The 25780-nt window shown below is 45.0% G+C and overlaps 1 long non-coding RNA gene across 1 annotated transcript in view; it reads right to left on the bottom strand.

Annotated features, from left to right (window-relative positions):
* LOC308585174 overlaps positions 1–25780 on the bottom strand; it is a 345848-nt gene that overhangs the window by 318908 nt on the left and 1160 nt on the right. The gene's annotated exons all lie outside the window — the stretch shown is intronic.

Here is a 25780-nt window from a genome sequence, read left to right as displayed (position 1 = left end):
AAAATACGGTACATTCTTTTTGTGGCACGCCTGTGGGGCTCAGGAGCCCAGCTATGTTATCCCTTGCCTACAGAACTGCCAGCCCCTCACTCTTTTCCCAAGACCTTCCCTTGTGGAGTGTTGCCTCAGCCTCCTCTCCCCTCTCATTGGGAGTCCTCCAGGCAGCTGCTCCTGCTGCCTTCCCTGGTCTCTGAGCTGTCCCCACTCTGCCCCAAAGAGAGGTGCCTCACAGGGGCCTGGGAAGAGGATGCCCCCAGCCTTAATGGTGCAATGGAGGCTGGCCAAAGGTGAATGTAAGGCCAGCAGCACCTTATCTTGAGAAGCAGCAGTGGGTGCTGCCAGGCCTGCATGGTGGAAAGGCTTCCCTTCAGCACCAGACATTCAGCTCCCAGGCAGGCCTTGCACACAGCAAGCACAAGAAAGGCCAACACAACCCCTGCCTGCCTGCCTGCCCAGCCTCCCTCTTGTCTGTCCCTTCCCAGCAGCAAGGACTGGCTGGCTGGGCTCCCTCATCCAGTTGCTTTCTTACTCCGAAGCCACCTCAGCTTCTGGCAACCCACATCCCCCGGCCAGCCTCAGAGCACCATTCGCCCTGTGGAACTTATAGCCAGGGCTGCTGCAACAAACAGCTGTGCAAGCCTTTGGGAGGCAGAGGGAGGGAAGGAAAGAGGGACAGAGGCCAGTGTTGTCCACGGCACCCTTGACCACCATTCAAGGCACCCCATGGTGCCATGGCACACTGGTTGAAAACCACTGCCTTAGGCAAATCACTCTCCCTTAGCTTCAGCATCTTCTCATCTGCAGTAAGATGGTAATGTGTGACTTTTGTCAACTTTACAATGTAAAGAGGCATGGCTTTGGACACTTTGCTAAGTGCTATATAAATGCTAAATTTCAATATATAATCTATCTAGGACACCACATATTGTCATTTTAACACTTAGTATAGAGCATTGTCCTATACAAAACAGGACTTTGGGTACAAATATGGTTCTCTAAAAAGCACAGGAATCCATCCTGGTCCAACAGAAAACTTTCAAAAATCTGCAGCCAAGCAATACCTGGATTACGACTGATCAAAGTGTCACAAATCAGTGAGCAATAACTCAAAAGCCTATTCACTGTTTTGGGACATTCTGTTGGCCTTAAAAACAGTATTGTCCAATTATAAATATGGGGAAACTATATCTCTGTCTATGCTGCTGGATTGTACAATCTGGTAAAATACACACCTATGTGCACATTTGGGCATACATATTATCAATGTGGCCCTGAACCAGTCACAAAAGGACTGCTGGAGATGCATGCTACTTTCCTATCTGGCATGGAACCAAGTAGTACTGTTTTCCTATTGAGATTGTAATCTCTTCACAGCAGATCTGACTCTTTAGGAAAGCCCTGGTGTGAAAAGGTAAATCCAACCCTCTGGCGTCATCAGCTGAGATTCAAGACTACCTAGTGTAGGACAAGGAGTCATTCAAGAGACCTTATCTAGAAGATATGTAATACTGCCTCCCAGGAGCTAGCTCAAAATTACTTCACACTACCAAAAGAAAAAGAAAAAAGGATGGGGAGGTGCAAGTATCAGGGTAAAAGTTTCCTCTGTCTATCATCTTCAGCTAAATGATACTGTTCTTTGGACCTCCAAAATCCCTGGTAGAGAGAGTACAGGCCTACTTGGAGGTGGTTTTCTGCCCTCTGCTATGTATCTTTAGAATTAGCAATACAACAGAGAGGAAAAGTATTGCTATGTTGCCTTCTCTTCTGCTGGTTAAGTTACGGAAGAGGAAAGAATGCTTGGACTCACCAACCAATGAAAACCAACAATTTAGTGCTACCTCATTGTGGATAGGATTAAAAGGCAAGGTACTCATCCTTTACTGCTTGCATTAAAGCCAAGAAGACAAGATCACGCTGCTGGGATGCACTGCCATACTAATATTTGAGATAGAAGCTCAGCAGAATAGTGGCATGGATGGGAATGATGACATCACCACCCTATTACACATAATACAAGCTCTCCTTCCCCGACTTGGAGTAGTTGCAAAACTCACTCATCTGCGGCTGGGAGTGGAGGTTTAGCAAGTCATTGTTACTTTGGATAACAGACAGGTAACTGGAACATTATACACTGCTGGTAACATAGGCTCAGCAAAGTGCATGAAGTGAAAGGATGGTTGATGTTAAATTTATGACCCATCCTTCATCCATGGTGGGTTACAACAATTTAAAATTCAATATTAAGAACAGTTAAAACAGGGGCAAGAGAGAGACTCAATTCTAGTGGAGGCATTGTCCTGATGCTCAGACCTTGGCCACTCACATGACTGCCACTTTAAAGCTTTGAATGCTTGCTCAGCAGGACAGTGTTTGCAGGAAAGGTCTATACCCTGAGATTCTAAGGTTGTATATGAGTGCTTACCCTTGTTGACCTCTGTAGAATTTATTTCAGAGTAAATGTCCACATGATTGCACTTCACATATGTTTACTTGGATGCAAGTCTCACTGAGTTCAGGGGAATGTAATTCCTGTCACTATGCTTGGATTTGTCGCCTTCATACTTGGAAAGCCATTTCACATTCAGAGCAGTAGAATCCATTTCCCACCAGGTGTTGTTGTTAATTTTCACGGTAGCCAAGTTTGCTAATGACATCAAATTGTTAGGTTGGTAAGAATAGAAAAGGAACTCCAGAAGGATCTCTCTAAAGTGGGTGACTAGGCATTAAAATGGCAAATGAGATTGAAAGTTAGCAAGCAGATTCATTGGGACAAAAATCCAGATACATACTTATGGGGTCTGAACCAGTGACTGACCAGCAAAGGGACCTTGGGGTTGTGTAGCATGGCTTTGTGAAAATGTTGATTGGGTGTGTTGTGGCTGTGGAAGGTGAATGTTAGGACTCTGGCGGAGGAAGAGGAGTGCGGGAGGAACACACTGCCCCCAGCAGCATGATCCCCAGGGTGCCATCACGGCTGACCCCCCCCCACCTGTGCTGGGTGCCCCGCTGTGTTAGGATTAGGGTTAGAGTTCCTTAAGAAAGGGACTGAAAATAAATCAGTATCATAAAGAAGTTATACAAATCTATGATGTGACTGTGCTTAGAATAATGTGTTCAGTACTGGTCAAAAATAATATTGCAGACAATAGTAAAGGCTCAGAAAGGGTCAACTGAAATTATATTAGAGATGGAACAATCCTCTTTTGTAAAAAAGTTATAACGATTGATGCCTTTTGGTTAAGAAAAACATCAGGTAAGGAGGCGGGAACATGGTGGGGGCATATACAATCATACATTATGTGGAAATTATGCTCCTTCTTTCATAATACTAGAATTCAGGGTCATCCAACGAAGTTGAAAGTTGGAAGATTCATGACAGACAAAGGAAAGTACCGGTACTTTACATAGTGCACAGTTAAACTATGGAATTTGCTCCCACACAACATGGCAACGGCCACCAACTTGGATGGCTTAAAAGGAGCTTTAGATAAATTTCCCGAGCTTTATCTGGTTACTAACCATGATGGCTGCATACTGCCTTCAGTATCAGAGGTGGTATGCCTCTGAATACAAGTTGCTGTGGAGCACAAGCAGGGGGAGTGTTATTGAAGTCATGACTTGCTTCTGGCCTTCCTATAGTATCTGGTTGGGTACTGTGATAACAGGAGGATGGACTAGAAGGGCCTTTGGTCTGATCTAGCAGTGGTATTCTTTTGTTTTTATGTCCATCATTACCAGCACCATTATAACTTTTGCTTACATGCATCTCCTCCACTAACCCACATTCAACTCAAGCACAATCACGTATACGGATAGCACCAGGAAATAATAAAATGAATTGATTTAAACATAAAAAAGGTATGAAAAGGGCAAAAGGCCCCAAAAGAGACTTGGAAAACTGCAAAAAGGGTGATAAAAGAACGGGGAAAGGTAGCAATCCCATCAGCCTTCGCACCAACCTGTGAAGAGCTGGAGTTTGAGAAAGGAGGTTTGGGAGGCGGCAATTGTGGTGGAGTATAGTGGAGTTTTTCTTGGCAAGGATTTGGTTTTTTAAAAAAAGATTGTTGGAAGGAGTTTTTTGAGGAGTTTTATGAGATGACACCAGAGGTTTAGAGAATGTTTACAGGCTTTTTTGATGGTGTTCCCCACAATACGCCATTTAATGTATATGTGCGGTGGTACCCAGGAACGTAACCCCTGTGTACGTGAGAGGAGACAGCTGCATTTGTTTTCCTTCTCAAAATCAGTTCTAGGTTGTTGCTGTTGTTTTAAAAAAAAATGCAGCCTAAGAGAGAAAGTTGATGGTTGCTTATTTTTGCAAAATCCCTGAATTCGGGTTCCAGGGAAGCCCACTTCCCTCAGGGGGCTTGCTTGCTTGCATGTTGTGGCTTTTCCCCCCGCTTTGGAAGTGCTCTTCCCGTTGACCATGTAGTATGGTCTGGTGTTGGGACAGCGCCTCCTCTCAAGGAGAAAGCTTAGCTGGGTCTGCCTACGCGGAGGGGAGGGGAGTCGGCAAACACTTTGTAGTCTGCCTCGTCCATCTTTAATTCAGAGACGTATCTCTAACTCCTGGGAGCGCCGCCTTTGATCTCTTTCGATTCCACCCCCTTTTTTTCCTTTTAAAAAAAGCATCGGATCTGTGTTATGGCCTAAAATTCCTCGCTTTTCCATAGAAACATCTCCATTCCTCGGGGATATTGATGTTTTCTTCTTCCTAGGGGTTATGATATGGTAAATCAAATTCAGAAAAGCCGGGACAATGGCCAGCATTCATCGGGGCTGCGGCGGAGGGGCGGCGAGCCTCGCTCCCGTCGCCCAATGAATCAAAATATTGTTCCGCCGCCGGCTCTTGAAGGCCTTTCAGCGCCTCCAACTTTGCGCCCGGAGGCAGCAGGTTGCGCGTTGCCACGGCGACCCTACTGTAGGCCGCCAAGAATAAGGCCCGGGGAAAGGGAGGCTCCCTCTCGGCCAGGCCGCCACTTCCGATGGAGCAGCCACTCGCCTCGGGGACCTCGCCTTGTCAGCGCAACAATGGGCAGCTCCTCCGCCGGCTCAGGGCTTCCCTCCTCCCCGCTCCCTTTCTCGCCTTCCCTTGCCTTTGATCTATTTAAACAGAAAGAAAAGAAAGAAAGAACAAAGTCGGCGGGGAGGGAGTTTGCTGGGGGGGTGGAGGGGAGAGAATGTATTTATTTATTTTGCAGATGCACAGCGATTTTGCTTCAAGGAGAAGGAAGATCGGGGTTGCCCTTCTGCTTTCTGTTCCTGCCCCATAGAATGGCCGGCTTTTTCTTTCCCACTTTATTCTTTTTCTTTTTTTACACTTCCCCTTCGGCAATCTCTAGGGAAAAGACGGTAGATAGTACAGACCCTCGGCCTCCCCCACCAGTGCTCCTCTATAAAGAGGGGGAGACACAGGAAGTTCGTGTTCTCCGCCAGGGGGCGCTGAAGTGAAACAGCCTAATAGCCCTTCCGGGTCAAAGGCCACAATGTGTGTTAATTCCATATTATTAGTTATTGCTATCATCATGCTACGCTGAAAGCCGTCAGGAATGTGCACACTCAACAACAGCGTGGCTGCATTTCCTTTGCAAATCATGCCATCTCTGAATCTAGATATTTCAGCACAGCATTACAAAATTGCTCGACGAAAACGTTAGCTCTGCCTTAACTGATTTTATTAGAGGTGAAGAAGAACGAGAGTCGGTATCTGCTCTCTGAAGCATCCTTGCCTGATATTCAGGGATAGTTTATTAGTACACCCAATATTATTTATTATTAATCGTGTCGTTTATTAATCATTTATAAAGCCCTTGCGTACAGTATTTTTTTTAACAGACAATATTCAATAAAGATGAAAAAGACATTTAAATGTCACAGGACTGTGTTTCTTATTATTGGAAGAAGAGGAAGGTTTTTTTTCCTTTTTAAATCACTTGTCCGTTGGCATTTCTTTTTCTCAGACAACTTTACTGACACAAAGTTGACATAAATTCAACAAGCATGAAATGCCTATTTAAAATGGGGAATTGTCACCCATTTTATGAATACTACCTGCACTATTATTTAATTAATTGTGCTATTTCTAGTAATGCAGCCAGTCTTTTCTAATGATTACAATTTCCTGGCTCTTTTTAATGTGTGGTGCAGATGTACTACTCTGTCTAATCCTAGCTGAACTGATTGATCTATGCAAACTTTGCATGAGTAACCATGAACAGAAGCTTTAGGAATACTGAGCTTGCTTTGAAGCCATGCTTTAACACCCCGCCCCCCGCCCCCCACTTTCTCTAGGATTATATGAGCGCTTGAAATATGCAACCTGGGCCTATTGTTTGTTTATTAATTTATTAGCATTTGACACGGTGTCAGTAGGAAAAGTTGGAGTGCCGGTGGGATTTTTGTTTTGCTTTGTTTTTTAATGTTGCTCTGGAGGGGAGGGATTTGACATCTCTTTCTTCCTCTGAAAAGAGACAAGAGATGGTGCCACAGAATGGGGAAATGTGAGTGGAGAGTGGACTTGAAACTGTGAAGATTAGGCCTTTTCCCATTTTTTGCCACATCGCTAGGGCAGCTTTGTACCTTCATTTGTCCCGCTTTACTTACTTACCAACTTACTTATTTTTGTATGAATGCTGTTTCGCACCCTGTATGTCTGAATCAGAGATTCCCAAACAATTACAGTGGTACCTCAGGTTAAGTAGTTAATTCGTTCCGGAGGTCTGTTCCTATTCTGAAACTGTTCTTAACCTGAAGCACCACTTTAGCTAATGGGGCCTCCCGCTGCCGCCATGCCGCCAGAGCACGATTTCTGTTCTCATCCTGAAGCAAAGTTCTTAACCTGAAGCACTATTTCTGGGTTAGCGGAGTCTGTAACCTGAAGCGTATGTTACCGGAAGCGAATGTAACCAGAGGTACCACTGTACCAACAACTATGTGTTACCCCCAAAATAGTCATTTCTTTTCAACAACCTTTTTTTGTCTTTAAGCGGGAATCTGCAAAGACATACTTTAAATAAGCATCACCACATAACTGCGTACACACCATACATTTAAAGTGTGTGCGCACACAAACAAACAAACACAAAATCCTAGGAACTGTCGTTTACCCCTACCAGAGTGACACTTTTCAGCACCCTTCAAAAATGACGGTCCCAGCATTCATCAGAGGGGTGTTTTAAATGTATGGTGTGTACAGGTTCTGCTGTGAATGCATTCTCAAAACTCTCTCAAGACAAGCTGTAATGGAAAAGGGCCTTTAACTCCCTTCCATTCATGACTGCCAGTCTGAGTAGGCCAGTTGGGCCAGAGGCTTTCAGGTAGCCTGTCACCACTACCCTCTTAAGAGCTGATGTAAAAACCTCTTTCCCTGGATAGGAGTGCTTTCCGGGGATCCAAGGCAGATATTTATGAGGAGAAGCCAGTGAGATGTGGGTAGCTTATCTGTCTCTCCCTGAGTCCAATGTAGTTTGCATTTTTCTGTCAAACCCCACTTATGGACTGCACATGGTATGGACCAAGCTGAGTGGAAGATTCCCTTTGAGAATGGCCTCCATTCAGGGTCCCTAAACATCATTTGCCATGCATTAGCTGTCATTCTGTGTATCATATAGAGTATAGCTACATCAGAACCATTCATTCTTGGTTACAGATGGCACTATCATGGATTCTCTCCACACAGTGCAGAGGATGCATGTAGTAATTCTTTACGTCCTCTGCCTGGACTGGAATGGCACATCCTTTGTCTGGCCATAGCTATCTATGTAATGTCCCAATTGGATTTCTGTAAGGTGTTATATGTGGGGCTTCCTTTGAAGACAGTTTTGAAGCTTCAGCTGCCACAGCTGCCAAGTATTTTGACTGGCACAGTCAATTTGGATCACATTTACCCAGTGTTAAAAGAGCTGCGCTGTCTGCCTGTCCGCTTCTGAGCTCAGTTCAAAGGAATGGCATTAACTTTTAAAGGCCTAAATGGCTTGGGACTATGGTACCTGAAGCAGTACCCTCTCCTGTTCCATCCTGCCTGCATTCTCAGATTGTCAGCCAAGGCCCTTCCCTCCGCCCCCCTCTCCCACTGCCCTTGTTGGATGTGGAGTAGGAGGACACCAAAAAGAGGCCCTATGCACATATGGCACCCACTCTATGGAATATCTTCCCTAGGATGGCTATGCTTTTATTTTAGGTGCCAGACAAAGCTTTTTCTTCTATTTCACAGGCTTTAAAATTATACACATTTTAAAATCTTGTGGGTTGCTTTGTGTTTTCTGCTAGCTTGGTATATTTCTAGTTATTACTATGTGATTTCACTGCTTTTGGTATTTCAATTGCATATAATGTTTTAATTCTGGTGAAGAGCGGTATACAGAATTTTTAAATAACTCATTTTATCTGGATATATATATTTTATCTGGATATATTGTGTTATAAATTTGTTTTTATTGGAAAATTAATAAATTATATATATTATAAAATTATATATATATAAAATTTATTACTTTTCCAATAAAAACAAATTTATAACACAATTAAACATTAGGAACTCATCACACGTCTTTTTTCTTTTAGACTTCCATCAACATGTCTGATAATTTTCTGTAGTTATTACATATCTTCACATTTCTTAACTTATCTGGAGATTTTAGATGTACTTTCCTGATCCCAAAGTTATTAGTTGAGAAATGGGGGGGGGGGGATCCATGCAAACAAAAATCTGTTTCAGATTGAGAAGCTGGTGTATTTAAGATGAATGATTTCAGGAACTCCGCTGATATCCGCTATGGACTGAGAAAAGCCCAGGATGATGGAGAGCAGGAGTAGCCCCACGCTCCTCCCCTATGTGAGATCTGCTGCCAACATAGGGCAGAGACATGCAAGAAAATGGGGCAGGGGAGAGAGAGAAAGAGAGGCGCAAATGAGAGAGGGAGGGGTAGATTTTATGTTCTGTGCTGGGTTGTGTCAGCTCATGTGACTGAGCTAACACACTTAGGATCCAGCACAAATTTCCCCCTCTATTGTTCTACCACAACCGTGCCCCTTTTTGGGGACTCACACTGGCCTTGGCTCAGCTGGCTGATCCAGAAAGTGCAAGTTACACTGGCTGTTTGGCTGAGCTGGAGTTGGGGATTTACCGTATTTTTTGCACCATAACACTCACTTTTTTCCTCCTAGAAAGTAAGGGGAAATGTCTGTGCATGTTATGGAGCAAATGCCTGCGGGTGGCGGGGGGGATCTGCTGCAGTCGTGAGCAGAGGATCCATGGTTCCCCTTCCTTTCCTCCGTGGTTACAAAGCATGGATCCACATGGATCCTTAGGATTTTTGCATTGGGCTACTCCAAACTCACTGTCAGTTCACATGTCTGTGGCCACAGCATGAACCACAAAAATCATATATCCACTATTTCGTTTAGAATAATTTTTTTCTTGTTTTCCTCCTCTAAAAACTACGTGCGTGTTATGGTCTGGTGCGTGTTATAGAGCAAAAAATATGGTAATACTGGCTTCTTCTTCTTCTTAATTATTATTTACTTATACCCCACCCATCTGGCTAGGTCTCCCCAGCCACTTCCAACAGGAGATTAAAAATACATTAAAACATTATTATTATTATTATTATTATTATTATTATTATTATTATTATTATTTACACCATACTGCAGAGTAACACAGTATTGTTACCCAAGTTGCTGAAGGGGGGTAGTGTATGATAACCCTGAAGTGTAGTCCAGTATTGTTAATTGATTTTTAAAAACAAAAAACAAAAACTGAAATGCAGTGAGGAAGGGGCTGTGAACTGCACTGATTGTAGCAACACTAAGCCTACCTAAATGCGAATTGGCTGAGCTAGAGATCTGCTGCATCCTAAAGAGCTCCTGCCAGATCTTGCCATGGGATTGCCCAACAAAGCAGGGAATGAGGAGGATTTTTAAAAAATATATAGATTGATTGATTGATTGATTGATTGATTGATTGATTTTCTCACTCTCACCCCCGCCCACACTCCCTGCTTTGTGTAACATCTTGTCCGATGACAAATTCTGAAGAACTCAAAAGCTTGCTCAGCTTTCATGATGTTTCAGTTCTACTGCCCAGCTGTGGATCTTGGAGCTTTTTCTCTTAGGAATCAGTAATCCATTTGGCTTTTCACATATAGTTTTGTACATAATGTGATGTTACAGTTAGTTAATGGTAATGTCCTGCTATTGGACAGGTGAACAATCTCTGTTGGTCTTGTGACCCTTGGATCAATCTTCTCCCAAAGGAGACAGCTGTTGCCAGACTTTAGCAAATACATACAATACATAGTATAAATACATAAACACACACATAATGTCACAGCAATATTTTGCTTGCCCAGACTCTTCCCAGACCACTAATCTCCAGTTCCTGATTCTGGATAAAATACTAACCCCCAGATCAAGCAGGATGAACAATTTAGGATGTGGTGGATCTCTGGCTCAGCTGGCTGGTTCCCAGTGTAAGTTAAACGAGCAAACAGGATGGTGTAATTCAATGGTGTAACTCAAACACTATTTAAATGCTTGTTTTTTCTCTGTCAGGTTTAGGCAGGCTCAGACTTATGCCTGAACAGAATTTGGACCCAGTGTACTTTACACTTGCTTAACTTAAAGGTAAAGGTAAAGGACCCCTGACAGTTAAGTCCAGCTCTGGCAAAACCAGAGCAGCGCATGGAAACGCCATTTACCTTCCCATCAGAGCAGTACCTATTTATCTACTTGCACTTTGACATGCTTTCGAACTGCTAGGTTGGCAGGAGCTGGGACCGAGCAACAGGAGCTCACCCAGTCATGGGGATTCGAACCGCCAACCTTCCAATCGGCAAGCCCTAGGCTCAGTGGTTTAGACCACAGCACCACCCCTATTCCTTTGTTTAACTTAAAGGTAAATGTACCCCTGACCGTTAGGTCCAGTTGCGGACGACTCTGGGGTTGCAGTGCTCCTCTCGCTCTATATGCTGAGGGAGCCGGCGTTTATCCTCAGACAGCTTCCGGGTCATGTGGCCAGCATCACTAAGCCACTTCTGGCGAAACCAGAGCAGCACATGGAAACGCCGTTTACCTTCCCGCCGAAGCGGTACCTATTTATCTACTTGCACTTTGATGTGCTTTCGAACTGCTAGGTGGGCAGGAGCAGGGACTGAACAATGGGAGCTCACCCCATCGCAGGGATTTGAACCGCTGACCTTCTGATCAGCAAGCCCAAGGCTCTGTCCACTCGCTTCACTTAGGCGAGTGTAATTTACTCTGGCTTCCCATACATAGGGCTGCTCCCTTATTGGGCTACTTTATCTCTTTGGTTGTGTTTTCACACAACCATTAGACACTTCAGAAGTATCTACCCAATTTCTGTGGTTTTTACATATATCCTTTGACCAGGAGTACATTTTTCCTTAAAGCAGTATGATTGTCTATTAAGCCTAAAGATTTCCTCTACTGAGTTTGAGAAAGCAGTTCTTACAGTGGCTGAAAGGGCCCCCATGGGAGAACTCACCCTGGTTTACTGCCCTTTCTCACCTCTTTATTGGAAATTGAAGCTTCATCCAAGCCCATAAAAACAGTGAGGTGTGAGGATGTGGGAGAATGCCTTCATCAGTCTATATGTGTTGCTACTCATTTCCCTAAGTCCAAAGGCACACAGCAGAGTCGACTTGGCATCAGTTGTTCCAGCTTGCTGCTGTCTTCACCTGAGATTCTCTCACCATGTTTGCTGCTGGGAGAATAAAAGCCTCCTGAACTGTTTCCCAAAGGAAATGTAAAAAAGACCTATGTGAGGAGGAGTCAAGCTGAGAGGGAAGGCGTCAGGCTTGTGCATCCACAGGAATTTTTCAGGGGGAAGTAAATACTCTAAGCGAATAACCAAACATACATAAGTGTCAGCAGAGAACAGATCTACAATTTCTGCTAGATCAGGTGACTGAGTGGGTAGACCTGGCTTTCCAGGTCCATCCTTCCATTGGTTCTCAATGGGTAGACCTGCAGTCCATCTATGGGTGTATGCAGCATCCAGGCAACCTCTTTCTCACTCACTTCTGTCCCTGGCTTCCTTCACAGCTTCCAGCCTTCAAAGAATTGCACTGTTGCTTTAATCATTTCAAGTTGTGTTTTTTTAAAAAACCAAAACAGTTAACAATACTGGACTACACTTCAGGGTTATCATACACTACCCCCTTCAGCAACTTGGGTAACAGTACTGTGTTACTCTGCAGTATGGCGCAACCCATACTCTTACTCTTAGGACTGTTCTGCCTCCTGCAGTGTGGCATAATAATGATGGATTTAATCAGCATTGGCATTAGCAGAGTAATTCTTAAAGAAAAAAATACAAACTCATAAGAAAACCTTACTTTTATGAAATAAGACCTAGGTTAGAATGATCATGGGTATCTTCCTTTATCGTTACATTTTATTTTTTTACTTTGCACACTCCCCACCTCCCCATCACAGCTACCTGTGATACCTGGATACCTGAATTGCTTTCTGTTGGGCAGCAATAACTTCTCCACCAGGAAATACCAACAGAAAGTGCTTAAAAAACAAAACAAGAGTCTACATCATGAGCGTTTCATTCTAGCCTTCTCTTTGTCTCATTGGCTGAAACGGCTTTCCTAAATGCCAGTCATTGCTATGGATTCATTCATTGTCTAAAAACACTGGAAGGTGGGAACAGGCTAGCTTCTCACAAAACAAGGGGTGAGAATGGCACCTGCATGTTTTGATTCATTTGCCAGGTTCAACAAATGGTAGAAACTTAGGCAGCAATCTTAACCTACCCCCCAGCCTAATGGGGCTTTATGGAGCAGTGGGACCACCAGACCACATCTGCATCCCTGCCATGGCAGCTGAGAAGGTCAGATAGATCACTGTGCGAGCCTGAAATCACACCCAGTGCCATCACATGCAGTCGAGGATTGGGGCTGCTGCTACTGGGGCATTTCTGCCCACCTGCACATTTGATGGGCAGGAGGAGGAGCTCCACATCAGCATGTTTATCAGGCAGAAAGAAGACTGGCAAAGTCCAGCAGTGTAGAGGCCTGTAGTGGTTCAGACAGAGATGAGTGCTCTGTGATATAGAGAAAAACTGTGGGGTGGGGGCTTAGGGAAATGGGACTGCAGAGAGTCCTTTGGGTATGAAAATTGGAGGGGGGAGATGCACCAGGGAACTGTGGTAACAGGGAAAGAGGAGCAAGCATGCATTATGGGGTACAGAGAGAGGTCTGTAGCGGTTCAGAGAAGTCTGTAGTGATAAAGAGGAAGCATTCAGATGGGAAAGCAGAGTTAAGAGCGAACTGATTAAAAAGAAAGCAAAGAGTTATTGTTAAAACAACAACAACATTTAACCTAACAATATGACCTGTTTGCATTTGGTTGTTGCTTTTTTAAAAAAGCAACAGCTATATAACATATAATATATCTATCTAACTTATTTATTTAATATAAATATACAGTAGCAGTCAGATTGATTGGCGTTCCGCATCCCTGGCTATTTTATTTCCAAATGCTAACAAGAAATTTGCCATCTTTTGCTGCACCTGCATGCTGAGCTGTTGCTCTTTTGCTGATCTATCCAGTAGCTCAAGATGTTGCTGCTCTGTTGGGCCCACAAATGAAAAGTCATCCAGCATGCGTAGAGATCATGACTTCAATCTAACTCTCTTCTTATTTAAGGTCAAAGAACAGTTCCCTGAACAACTGAAACCAGCCTCACAAGAGTCTCCATGGAAGTTCCAAAGATCTCTTTAGACCTTTGGTTTATTTGGTCATATTGAGGGCACAACTATGCAGCAAATATATACCTGTTTTTAATAAATCAATTTACCTGCCCCAATGCTTGTAATTGAAGTTTGGTAGGGATTGCAGAGAGAATCACATGCTTAAGATCCCTAGCCCTCACTTGCTGGACTACATAGTTCCCTGGCGAAAGGGGGTGACTATCAATCCAGTTTAAATCAGCAAAGTAAATAAATTGCCCTCCCAAAACTGGTATAGATAAGTTTAACTGTTTCAGCTTCCACCTGACAAGAACTTTAGTTACGGACAAGGTCACATCCATGCCATACATTTAAAACACATGTCTCTCCCCCCACTCCACAAGACTCCTGGGGACTCCTCACAAAGCTACAGTTCCCAACACCCGTAACAAACTACAGTTCCCAGGATTCTTTGGGGGAAGCAATGTGTTCTAAATGTATGATATAGATAAATCCCTAGTCCCTTCACAAAATGCAAACCTAGGTTTTTAGGAGACTTTCTCCCCCGGAAACGTGAAGGACTTTTGCCTTGTGAATTTGCTCTTAGCTTTAGTGTGGAAAGAGTTGGAAAGTCACCATGGAGAGCAAAGATGTAGGGCTTTGCCTATACATGCATGGATGGGGGAAGGGAAGCTCAGAACAGCATCCTCTTCATTTCCTAATTCTCCCTAGGCCCTCAGGTGAATTGCTTTGGAGGAAAGCTATGTGGTTTCCATGGGAACTGTGTGTACCAAAGGCTATGGATGCTTGGAGATTTGCCAGCCAACAATTTGGGAATCTGGGAGTAGAAGGAGGTGGCGTTTTTTGTTGCCTTTTTAGCTCCTACTTCACTGTAAAACCAGCTTCTCCTGTATCTTTCATCCTCAATTGGTCCTAATACTGGCATCATGACTGTTGCTGTTGTTATGGAAAAGGAGAATGGTTGCCTTAACCATCCCCATCTTCTTCCTTTTGCCAAAAGAGAATCCCACAAGGGGTAGCTGTGTTGCAGCAAAGAGCCTTGTGGTACAAACAGGTTTGCTGTGGCCTAAGCAGGAGCTAAGCTAGACTACCGCTTATGCCACAATACATCTTATATTCTAAATAAGAACTTAAGGAACGGCTACAAAGCTGTATTAGATTGTGTCTGACCAAACGGTCCGTCTAGCTCAGTATTGCCTACATCAACAGACAGTAAATTTCTGGGGTTGCAGGCAGGGGACACTCAGACCCCAACCTGCAGCTTCTGGGGATTAAACCTGGGACCTTCTACATGCAAAGCAGAAAGCCAAGGTTTTCAACCAGCTTTCTCTCTGTTCGCTTTCAAGCCTTTGAGCACCCTGTTTAAATTATTTCTGTGAAGATCATAGTGTGGTGAGAAGCAAGACAGTTCAGTTACCTGCACATCATCAGACACACACCTATCATTGCCAAATCTCAGAGCCTCTGAACAGCTCCTTTGTTGTGCAGCTGTCCAGAAGGCAAAGTACCACCTTCTAGGGAAGGGGCAGGAAACATCAGGGCCAGGGGCCAAATACCTCTCTGTCTGGCCCTTGGGGTCCTCAGTAGACCCGCTCCTACTCTCTTAGTCTGCTTTTGCTGGAATGTAGCCTTTGTGGGATGTGATACATAAGTAGCAGTCAAGTACAACATTCCTTGTTTTCCTAGAATGGGCATGCAAGGGAATGTTTGGTCCAGCCAGTGGAAAACTTCCTGTTTCCTCCTGGCTGGGACATACTTCCTTTTGCATGTGACTAGAGATGGGTGTGACCTAACCAGTCCAGGTAATAGAAGGGACAGGGCACGCAGCCCCCCCCCTCTCTCTTTGACTTCTTCAGTCGTTGGAGCAGCAGTTTTTAGCTAGAAATGCTCTCTTGGCTCTCAGCCAACAGAGGACACTGGAACTATCTCCATATGGGATAGATCCACATGTATATACTTTGTAACTAAGAGATCCAACTGTGAACTGATGTTGTGAGTAAACTTCTTTTTTATACTTTACACAAGATTGTGGTGTGTTTATTCTTTGAAGAGGGATATAAGGGAACTCACCAGAAGCCTAATATTGAGAGGCTTAAACAAGCCTGCAACCAGCTATCTGCTGTGCGTTTAAAAGGGGAATGTGAAACTCTGCTAAGTAAAGGAACTTGCTAGTGCAAGTTAGGAAGGATATTACAGTAATAAACAATATTTCCTCTCCTGCTTCCCTGAACATTCTAGCAGCCTTGATCTATGCTAATTCTCTTATTTGCTTGGATGAAAGATGGGAAAGGGTGCAAGTGTATCTTTTTATGCCTATAATGTAGCCTGCTATACAAAAGAAAGACTCCTGCCCTTTCCTCTGACCACTTTTGTCTCTGGTGCCCCAATGCCAGTGCCAGACTGTTTTAGCACTCTAGGCAAAGCTAATTTTGTAGAATTATACAGAAGGCACCATGAGAGTCATCTAGTTCAACCCCCAGCAATGAAGGAATCTTTCGCCCAACATAACCCATGACCCTGAATTAAGAGTCTCATGTTCTACCAACTGAGCTATCCCAGCCTTTCACCCTAGGCAAGGATAACTATCTGCACCCACCCACAAAATGTCTTGCAGAAATTATAAAATTATTTACTATATAAAAATAAAATGTTGTTGTAAATTTATAAGGCATAACCAAAACTAATCCATATAAAACTGTGCCCCTCAAGGGACAGTATTGTGCCCCTCTGAAGTCTGCACCCTAGGTAGCTGCCAAGTTGGCCTTACAATAGCACCAGCCCTGGGTTGCTTCCAGAAAGTTCCCCAGGAAAGAATGCAGAAAGAATGCATCTCCCTGGGTGATCATTAAGCCCTCTGGCAATTCAGATGCTGCAGGGTGTCACAGATGGCTGGATGCAGAGGAATGGTGGCAGGAACCAGCTGGGGAACCCCCAAAGGAAGAAGGTTCAGAGACCATGGATTGGTGGTGGGACAACAATGGGTGGTCAGAGGGAGAAGACTGGGAAGAGGAGGTGTCAGAAGCTGAAGAGACAACAGGGCTCAGTGGGTTGGAAGAATCTATGGCAGAGAGAAATCCAGAAACAGAGGCAGAAGCTGAAGCAGGTGAGTGGATAGGCCAGACCAAGAGGCAGAGATGAGTCTCACTACTGAAAAGTCATGGGTATCTCCACCTCCTGCTGTAACAAGCAACTGTCCCTGCAGGTCTCCCAGAACCAGAAGAGGCATGAAAAAGGAGGAGAGCCTGGTTGTATGCAGATGCCGTATCTGATTGCTTGGGGGGGAAACTATGCAGAGAAGGGGACTACGCCAGTGTGGTGTAGTGGTTAAGAGCGGTAGTCTCGTAATCTGGGGAACCAGGTTCGCGTCTCTGCTCCTCCACATGCAGCTGCTGGGTGACCTTGGGCTAGTCACACTTCTCTGAAGTCTCTCAGCCTCACTCACCTCACAAAGTGCTTGTTGTGGGGGAGGAAGGGAAAGGAGAATGTTAGCCGCTTTGAGACTCCTTAAAGGGAGTGAAAGGCGGGATATCAAATCCAAACTCTTCTTCTTCTTCTTAAGAGGAGGCAGGGACTGGTTTTCATGGAGTAAGACCACAGGAAATGAGCTGCTGTGCTCATCAGGCCTCTCACTCAACCACGTCTGTGAGGATAGTGTTTTGCTACTAGAGAGTCAACTCCATCTTTGAACTGTGTGATTACTGTCCATCACACTCATGTGACACTGTGGTGCAACTCCAGTCATTTCTGACCACTGGGCCAAGCTAGCTGGGGCCAATGGAAGCTGGAATACAGCCACAGCTATAGAGGGCCATGGGGCCCTGCGACTCTGTTGTTGCTGAATCTAGGGTGCATATACAAATCAAGTTGAGTGTACTGGGGTGGAGCTATTAAGATCCCACGTCCCTGGCCCTGGAAATAGCAAACATTGGGAGCCCACCTGTCATGGAGCAGAAGATCTGAACGGCAAAGGCTCCAAGAGGTGGAGAGGACAGCGCCTCCTCCCCAGCCAGTCAGGTGAGAAGCAGGAGACGTCGTTAACAGCCTCGGTTCTGCCTCCTTGTAAACAAACACGGCTCCGGGAGGGAGGAACAGCCTCTGACCCCGAGCTGCTTGTGGGATGGCCCTGCTGCCCTTCTCTGCGAGAGGAGGAGTGGAGAAGAAAAGCAGGATGCTTAAAAGGGAAACAAACAAGATAGCAACAAGGAGCGGGCGGGGAGGGGGGGCGGAAGTGGTCAGGAGAGCAAGTGCAAGAGGAAAAATTCTGTTAGTATTCCACTGGAAATTAAAACATAATTGAAATAGAACCTTTGGGGTGTTCCAAGCGCTTAAGTACAACAACACTGCAAGGTAGGTCAGGATTTGTCCCTCTTTGCGTTCAAAGAGCTCTAGAATGCGGGTGCTAAGCGATCTTTCGGGGTGCCTTGGCAGGAAGCCCCGTTGGTTTTCATTCTAAGCAAAGCACTTCAGACAAACGCCTGCGTAACAGTGCACCCTAATATGAGTCCACGCGGAAGTAAGGCTCATTTTCAACAAGATACGTGTGTGCAGGATTGCGGCTTAGGAGTTTTGTGCAGCTCCAAAACCTACATCGGTACAGAAATCGGTCAAATAATACTTATCCCCTTTGACGGCTGATATAAAGGGTCTCCCCCCCCCCCGCCGCCTCAAAATATGCCCATCTTCTTTCCTTCTGCTTCCATTATGTCCGTGGTTGGAAAAAGAACCAGAGTCAAAGCCTTTTACAAACTTGAAAGAGTTTGCTCCAATGTAGTTCAATTAGTAACCGAGTGATTGCTCCAGTAAACAACTGCAGGTAGTTTGGTAGATAACGCACACACACATATATACACAAAGAAATAAACACGCGCGCACGCAGACATACACACAATGTGTCTGTCTCTATGTGCAGCCTGGGGAGAGGTTTTGATTATTACTTTTTGCACAGGTATTAACCAGAACATTTTGTTTCAACCGGGACCGATCCATAAGAAATGTTTCAGCCTTTAATGAATTCAACTCACATGTAAAATGCAATGGACATGCTAACGGAGGGAGGGGGGTGGGCTCGATCCTGTGCACGTTTCCTTCGAAATAAGTCCCGCTGAGGGCGGGTTATTCCCAAGTGCATAAGTTTTCAGCTTTGAATTTCGCCCCAGCCTGCAAAGATGTCATAAAACTGCGATCCTGAGCACATTTGTTTGGAAGCAAGTGCCACTGAAACCACCCTTACGGTGGGGAAAATCACACAGACAAAATTGGAATATGTATTCTATATGTGCTTAATTTTTGTTCCTTCCTTAAAGAAACCCACCAAAGCCCAAGTTCATCACCTTTTTCGGATCGTTGCGAGATATATAACTTGGGACTAACTTTAAAGTCCTGAGAGGTGCTGGTACAGTATTTGCTAAGCTTTAATTATTTCACCGCTAACCGTTTCGGCGACTGTCACTGATCGATATCCATTAAAATGTTTTATCACAGAAGTCTGGATCGGGTGAACTAAAAACATCAGAAGGTTATATGATCCTCCTGTTGTTGAAAAACGATGGCATCACTCCTATTGGTTTTGACGGTACTCTGTTAAATAAACTCTTAGAGAATGAAAGTGTCCTTTTGGAACAAAGTGATGTAATGAGCATCTTTAATAAGAAGTAAAACAACAAAAAACATGGTCTTTGAATGAGGGATCTAACTCTTTTTATTGTGTTACCATTTCTTTTTTCTCTCCACCCCCCTCCCGCTTTAGTCTAATTCTTTATTAAGAGCTCCAGGTTGTGAGAAAGCACCAAGCACCTTTACATCTCAATTTTTCTTCCCTGACATTGGCGGCGGAGGGGGCGGGGAGCGGGAGAGACGGGTTCCCTATGTGTCAAGGTTGTAAATTTCCTTTATTGGTTACAGACTGGACAAAGTCCAGGCGAGGCAGCCTAGAAAGCTTCTGGAAACATAATGAGTGGACAATGGGGCCCAAATGTTATAAGCTCTCCGGAGCAACCGCAATGAAATTAGCAAGTAATTACAAGCTTCATTGTTTATGTAGCAGACAGTTTAGAAGGGGGGGTGGGGGAGGGATGGAAATTCAGGAGATATACAGTACCTGGTATGATATAATACTGTGCGTGAAAGGTGTGCCCTTTTTTTTTAATCACATCGTAATTATTTTTAAATAAAACTTTCCCATGCAAACTCTGATTGGTATCTCATAGGCATGCTAACAAATATATTTGCAAATATATTTCTTTCTTTTCTGTTCGGGAGAGCAGTGACCGAAAGAAGCGAGGTTCAACTTTTTGAAACTTCCAAAGCTGCATAAGGAAAGCATTACCGAAACATATTGTCAGCGCAGTTTCGCAGCCAGGATTTGCAGTTACCCGCAACCTAAGCACTTTGACTTTCGCTGTAATGTACTTGCAAGTCAAGACGTTTATGGCGTTCCTCTTGGGCACACGCTCCTTGGAAAGGAGTCCCAGGGAAATCAGTGGCAGACTTCCAAGCCATAGATCTCGGGGAGGAACGTCAGCGAAACCGAGTTGCAAGTCGATGTGCCTCGGGTGGCAGTTTAAATTGATTTGAAGTCAATAAAGGGGTTGCGGACAGCGATGTTGAACTCTTATTGCACCTACTAAAACTGAATTACGGTGTAAATGCAAGCATGTCTACAACACGTAAGTGTTGTGTGTAAGTGAGTGACTTTAAATCTACGTGGAGGGCACGCGTGCCAAAACAGGATTCCTCGACAGTCAGTCCCACAGAGTCTATGAAGCTTATTGCTTTACAAAACTGCAACAGTACCTACCTTTACCTGGGTGTAAGTCCCATGAAACTCAGTGGGGCTTACGGCTTCCTATCCCTGCATAGAATTATGCCCCTTGGTGCGCTGCTTAGGAGGACCTGCTCCGAAGTAAGTGTCTTTGACTTCAGCGCGACTTACTTCTGAGTAGGTGCTCATGGGATCTGGCTGTCAGACAGTTCATCTTCTAAGCAAAGTTTTCTCTAATGATTTTTTTTTTTTTTTAATGTTCTACTATGCCTCCTTACAACAAATAACCCGTTTCCTTCACTGGGGAGTTTGCGAAGGAAGCGGGAAGAAAGTTCAGCTTGCAATATCTCTCCCGTTCATGGCAGAGTACCAAACGAAAGTCTGTCGTCACTGTATTTGCAAAAGCCTCGTGGCTGACCTTCTCCCAGATCGCCGCCCCCCCCCCCGCACCCATTTCTACTTAATCGGCGCTGTGATCCTCTGACTCGTCCTGCCTCGGAGGTGGCGATCCCTGACTCATTTTCCTCTAATTTGGCCAGCGACGGCTTTCCTTTCGTTCGTCAACACACAGCTCCCCAGGAAAAATGCGAATCAGAAATTGAAACCTGCGCTCTTTTCCTACTTAACTGTCCAGTTCGACGGATGTTTACTCAAAAGTAAATCCCGTTGCCTTCAAGGGGATTTACACCTGAGCAAATGTGCGTGGAGGTGCAACCTAAACCACCTTTGCTGGTGGCCTGCAGACTTCCAGCCGAACTCAGGATCATTGTCTGCACGCTTCCTTGAGAGTAAACGTCCCATGGGGCTTCCCACCGATGCAAATAGATATTTTTCTTATTTGTAGTAGCCTCCCCCCTCTCCCAAATTTCCGTTGCTGGTTAAAATTCCCTAGGGAATATCAGGTACCTGCCATAATCTACACTCTTACTCGAAAGTAAAAAAAAAACAAAACCCACCAATGGCGCCAACTTCCAATTAAATGTGTTTCGTATCGCTATGCGGTAGGCGAGCAATATTACTGGAGGGCATCACTAATCCCTGAATTTTAAGTGCACGTGTGTCCTGAGCGAATCAGCCACGCGGCAGTAAGTGAACAGAAAAGCTCGTTTCAGCCTATAGGGGGAAAGATGGATACTTCTGCACCAGGTGTGACACGTGTCAGCAAAGCACTGAACTGCGGTATTGTTTTCAGGCTACCTGGAGCTCTGGAAGAGTGACATTCTATTTTGTAAAAAAAAAAAAAAATCGAGTGTAAACTCGTGAGAAATCATTGGGACTTATTTCCGATTCAAGGTGCTTAGACAGCAAAATACACCTGAAACTGTCATTTGCAAGCCGCCCCCACCCCACCTCCGATATGAATGGGAATTGCGCAAAAGCGCTACGGTCCCAGCCAAGGGGGCATGCGTGAAACAAATTCCCAACTGATCGATGCGAACATACTTCCCAACGCGATCCAACAGCCAAGCCTGAGTATTCATTATACATTATTAGCAAAATTATTGTTGTTTTCTTTCTTACCCCACCCCCTTCATCAGAAAGAAGGTCCCTGGGCGGGTCATAACACATTTTTAAAAACCCATAATACAATTAAATCCATTGTGCTTCGGCTGCAACTGATGACGGTTAAGGTTCCTAAATGCATTTGCTTTCAAAAAAGCAGCGGCTGAATTGCTTCTAAACAAACCTTTTGAGGATCACGCTCTTAGGGGCGCAATAATTTAAACTGGAACCGCATGGCTTTAGAGTCTGAAATTCATCTGTTAGAATCTTTACGCGGTGAGTTGGGATGTGTTAATGATCGGCAGTTAAACGTGTCCACTTTCCTGATGGGGAAACTGAGAACTAGTGGAGCTGTTCACAGTCACAGCCATCCACTCTGCCCTATTCTACACTGGTTCACACCCACAGGAAACTGAAGTGCAGCATCCAGCGAAGAGAATATTGGAAGAGTCTGATGGAAAATAGGTTTTCTATCAGGCCATCATCTTTGGGCAGAGCTCTCAGTTTCCATATCCATAAAATGGGATATTAAAAACAGACCATGTACTGTGAGGACGTGAGAAAGCTCTTTGAGCTCCGACAGTCCTATAAGAGATTAAAAACGACTTCCGAAACAACCAGAGCAGCAAGCTAATGCAGATAGCAGTTGTTTTCTAAAGCGCCAAACATTCTGCTATAGAAAGGAATGCCTTTACGTGGCTAGAGAAAAGTAGTTCACAAAATGTGAAGGTTTCCCCCTCCCAGGTTATTTACATACATATAGCAGTGCATCAAAGAACTCTTACTCGCGGAAAGACCAAAACGAACAAAATTCATTACAACGGAATCACATCGCCGTTTACTAACTAAACAGCTTGATCTCTCCAAGAATTGGAGCTTTTATTGGCTGGTAACAAGAGCAAAAAAAAAATCAAATTACGAGTTTATTATTTTTTAAAGTCATCGTCCTCATATGGATCCTTCATTTTCATTCTAACTCAAGGGTTACAGGAGGGCAATGAAAATGCAGGAGGTTTCCTCCCCCACCCCAGTCACTGCAAGTTCAAACGGAAGACGCTCATGACCAATCAGCATTAACAGCTACGTGCATCCCGTTTGCGCAAGAATACATTCATATGAGTGTCGTGTGTACGCATAGGAAAATATATCGAATGGGTTGCGAGGGCCAAAGGAGGGTGAAGCTACTGCTTCCCTTTCCCCAGAGAAAGAGCCTTGCCTTGCAGAGATCCTCTGTAACCTGCACGGGACTAAGACACCAGCCCCAGGGAAGGAGCCACGTTTCCACCCAACCCAGTTCCTCCCGACACTCCTGCGAAGGGAGCCAGAAATCCTAGAAAGCCTTACTCGGGAGTAAGCGACCCTGAACTCACTGAGGAGAGAGGGTGCTGGCTGCACCAGCAGTCAGGTTCCTTCGAGCGAAGGGTTGAGCTGCCCTGCTGAAAAATATTAAGAAGGAACCGTTTTGACTCCCTGGGTGGGGTGAGGCATTTCAAAGCTTCTAAGTCGTAAGGGGAGGTCGAAGGCATCTAGCAAACCCAATTCCCAGGTTGCCTATCGAAAGAGAAGCCTCACCTCCTTCCAACTTAACTGTTTGAAAGGCATTTGGCGGAGAGGGGTGAGGAGAATGCATCCTTAATGCGTGGATACCCTATAAAAGAGGAGTGCCAAAATCCTGTGCACAGAAATACACGTATACCTAGGTATAGACATACAGTATACCAATCTTCATACTACTCATTTCAATGAAATGTACTAAGGCAATATATCCTGGGAATGCTGATTTGTTTGGGAGTAAGTGATCTTTTTTACGAGTGGGCCTGACTACATCGGCCTGCATATGCCACGGATCCACCGGATCCTATTTCAGTCTATCTGCGTTCTAGACCACACTGGTCCTATTCTATAGTATCAACCCTTTCATTCATTTATTCTCTTTTTCTTCCTCCTCAAGCATTAGCAGCGTTTGAGTCTGGTTCCTCGACACATGCGTGGCTCGCTACTAACATTTCCTGTGCACGCGCGCTCCTGCACATTCGCTGCTGCGGGTTTCCTGGCCCTCGGTTTTTTTCTCCCTGTTTGTTTGTGTTCGGGTGTGCGTGCGAGAGAAACAGAGAGAGAGAGAGAGAGAGAGAGAGAGAGAGAGAGAGAGAGAGAGAGAGAGAGAGAGAGGGAGAGAGGGAGAGAGGGAGAGAGGGAGAGAAACAGCGCGCGCGCGCGTGTGCTTTCCCGCTATGGATTCCCTTGTATTCTACCAGTTAAACGGCCGCCTCTTTGACCAGCAACTAGCAATCACCCGACATTAATTTATACGGGCTTTTACAAATACCTAAGCCATTTAAAATGCTGCGCTGGGGTTGTTGTGTGTGTGGCAGGGAACATCTATCTATTGAATAGGCGGTGTCACACGGTAGCAGGCTCCCTTGTCAAGGGTGATTGTGTTTTAGGCAAACATTTGAGCAAACATAAAGGCAAAGGTCAAGGACTGTTCAGTTGCAGGGTGCGCTTAATTCACCTAGCTAGCCAATGGGGGCAAAAGTTGCGTTTTCTGCTAGTCCCACAGACCAAAGCGCGGAAAAAGGCATTAATCCCAGGGATCGCTTGTTTCTTCCATCACCCTGCACACTGTGCAAGCTTTGGTTGGGGGGCGGGATAGTGGGGTAGAGGGACTTCCGCCCCAGGCGAACTCTGTCCCCAGCGCATGTCAAAGAATCTATTTTGTTGCAAAGGAGCTAGTCCGTAGTTTTAATGTGGAAACGCCCCACTACCCTCTTTTATTGCTTATTTCTTCCCCAGGAAGGAAAAGGAGGAGGATTTTACGCTCTCTTCCCAGTTTTTGGAAAGAAAAGTCGGAATCAGCATCCAAAGGAACCAGAGTCTTCTAAAAGTGAAGCCCAGCCAATTACATGGGACACAAATATGATGTCATATTTTACGCACTTAAGAGCGAGGCACCTGAGATGGATACTGGAGAAACAACCACCAAGGGCAGCAACAGGAAAACGTGCCCAAGAGAAAGAGACAGGCAGGTGTAGCTGGGCTGCCAACAGGATCTTAAGCACCGTGACGCAGAAGCAAATCCGGTCCCTTGAGTTCAATGGGAGTTACTCCCATATAGTGGTACTTAGGGCCGCTCCCAGAAGACGCAGTGAAGCCGGAGTCCTTGCATTTAGACGAAATCCACCATCCTGAACCGACAAGCCAGTCAAAACAAAGCACTAAACCAAGACTCCGGTTTTATTTCACATGCTAAATGGGCTTCCATTGTAGCTTCAACTGAGTTCTGTGGATGGGGGTGGGGGTTGATGTCTATGCTATGTAATGCGGTTTCACTCCGAGCTAATCTGCTTGGGTCGTATTTTCTCGGCGGCTGGGATTATTTTGCTTAAATGGGGGGCGGGAGGGGGATCTTTCCTATCTGGAGACTGACGAGGCACAGCGCAAAGGAAATGGCTGTGCATGTAACGTAACACACATAAACAGTTCTTAAAAATGAAGCTAACTCCCCAGATCACCCGCGTGGCTTCTCCCTTTGAATAAATAGCCCTGTTTGAACCAATGGCTGAGCTTCTGGAGAAAAAACCTCGCGCGCGTGTAGAACTTTGGCTAATACATTCGACCCTCGGCGTCGTGGACTTAAGTGGAATCCGGTGTGTGATGCTGACGATATGATTACATGGCGCTATACATTGCAAAACGCGCAGCTGCACACGGGCTTTTTGACGAGGGAACTGGCAGCTTGTCTTACAGCTGGATCCTACGCACGTTTACTCGGAAGTAAGTGCCACTGAGCTGA

Source organism: Podarcis bocagei, assembly GCF_964188305.1.
Source record: "Podarcis bocagei genome assembly, chromosome: 4".
In the NCBI taxonomy this organism is placed as follows: domain Eukaryota; kingdom Metazoa; phylum Chordata; class Lepidosauria; order Squamata; family Lacertidae; genus Podarcis; species Podarcis bocagei.
The sequence above is the reverse complement of the archived record's forward strand: the minus strand, read 5'-3'. Positions and strand labels throughout refer to the sequence as shown.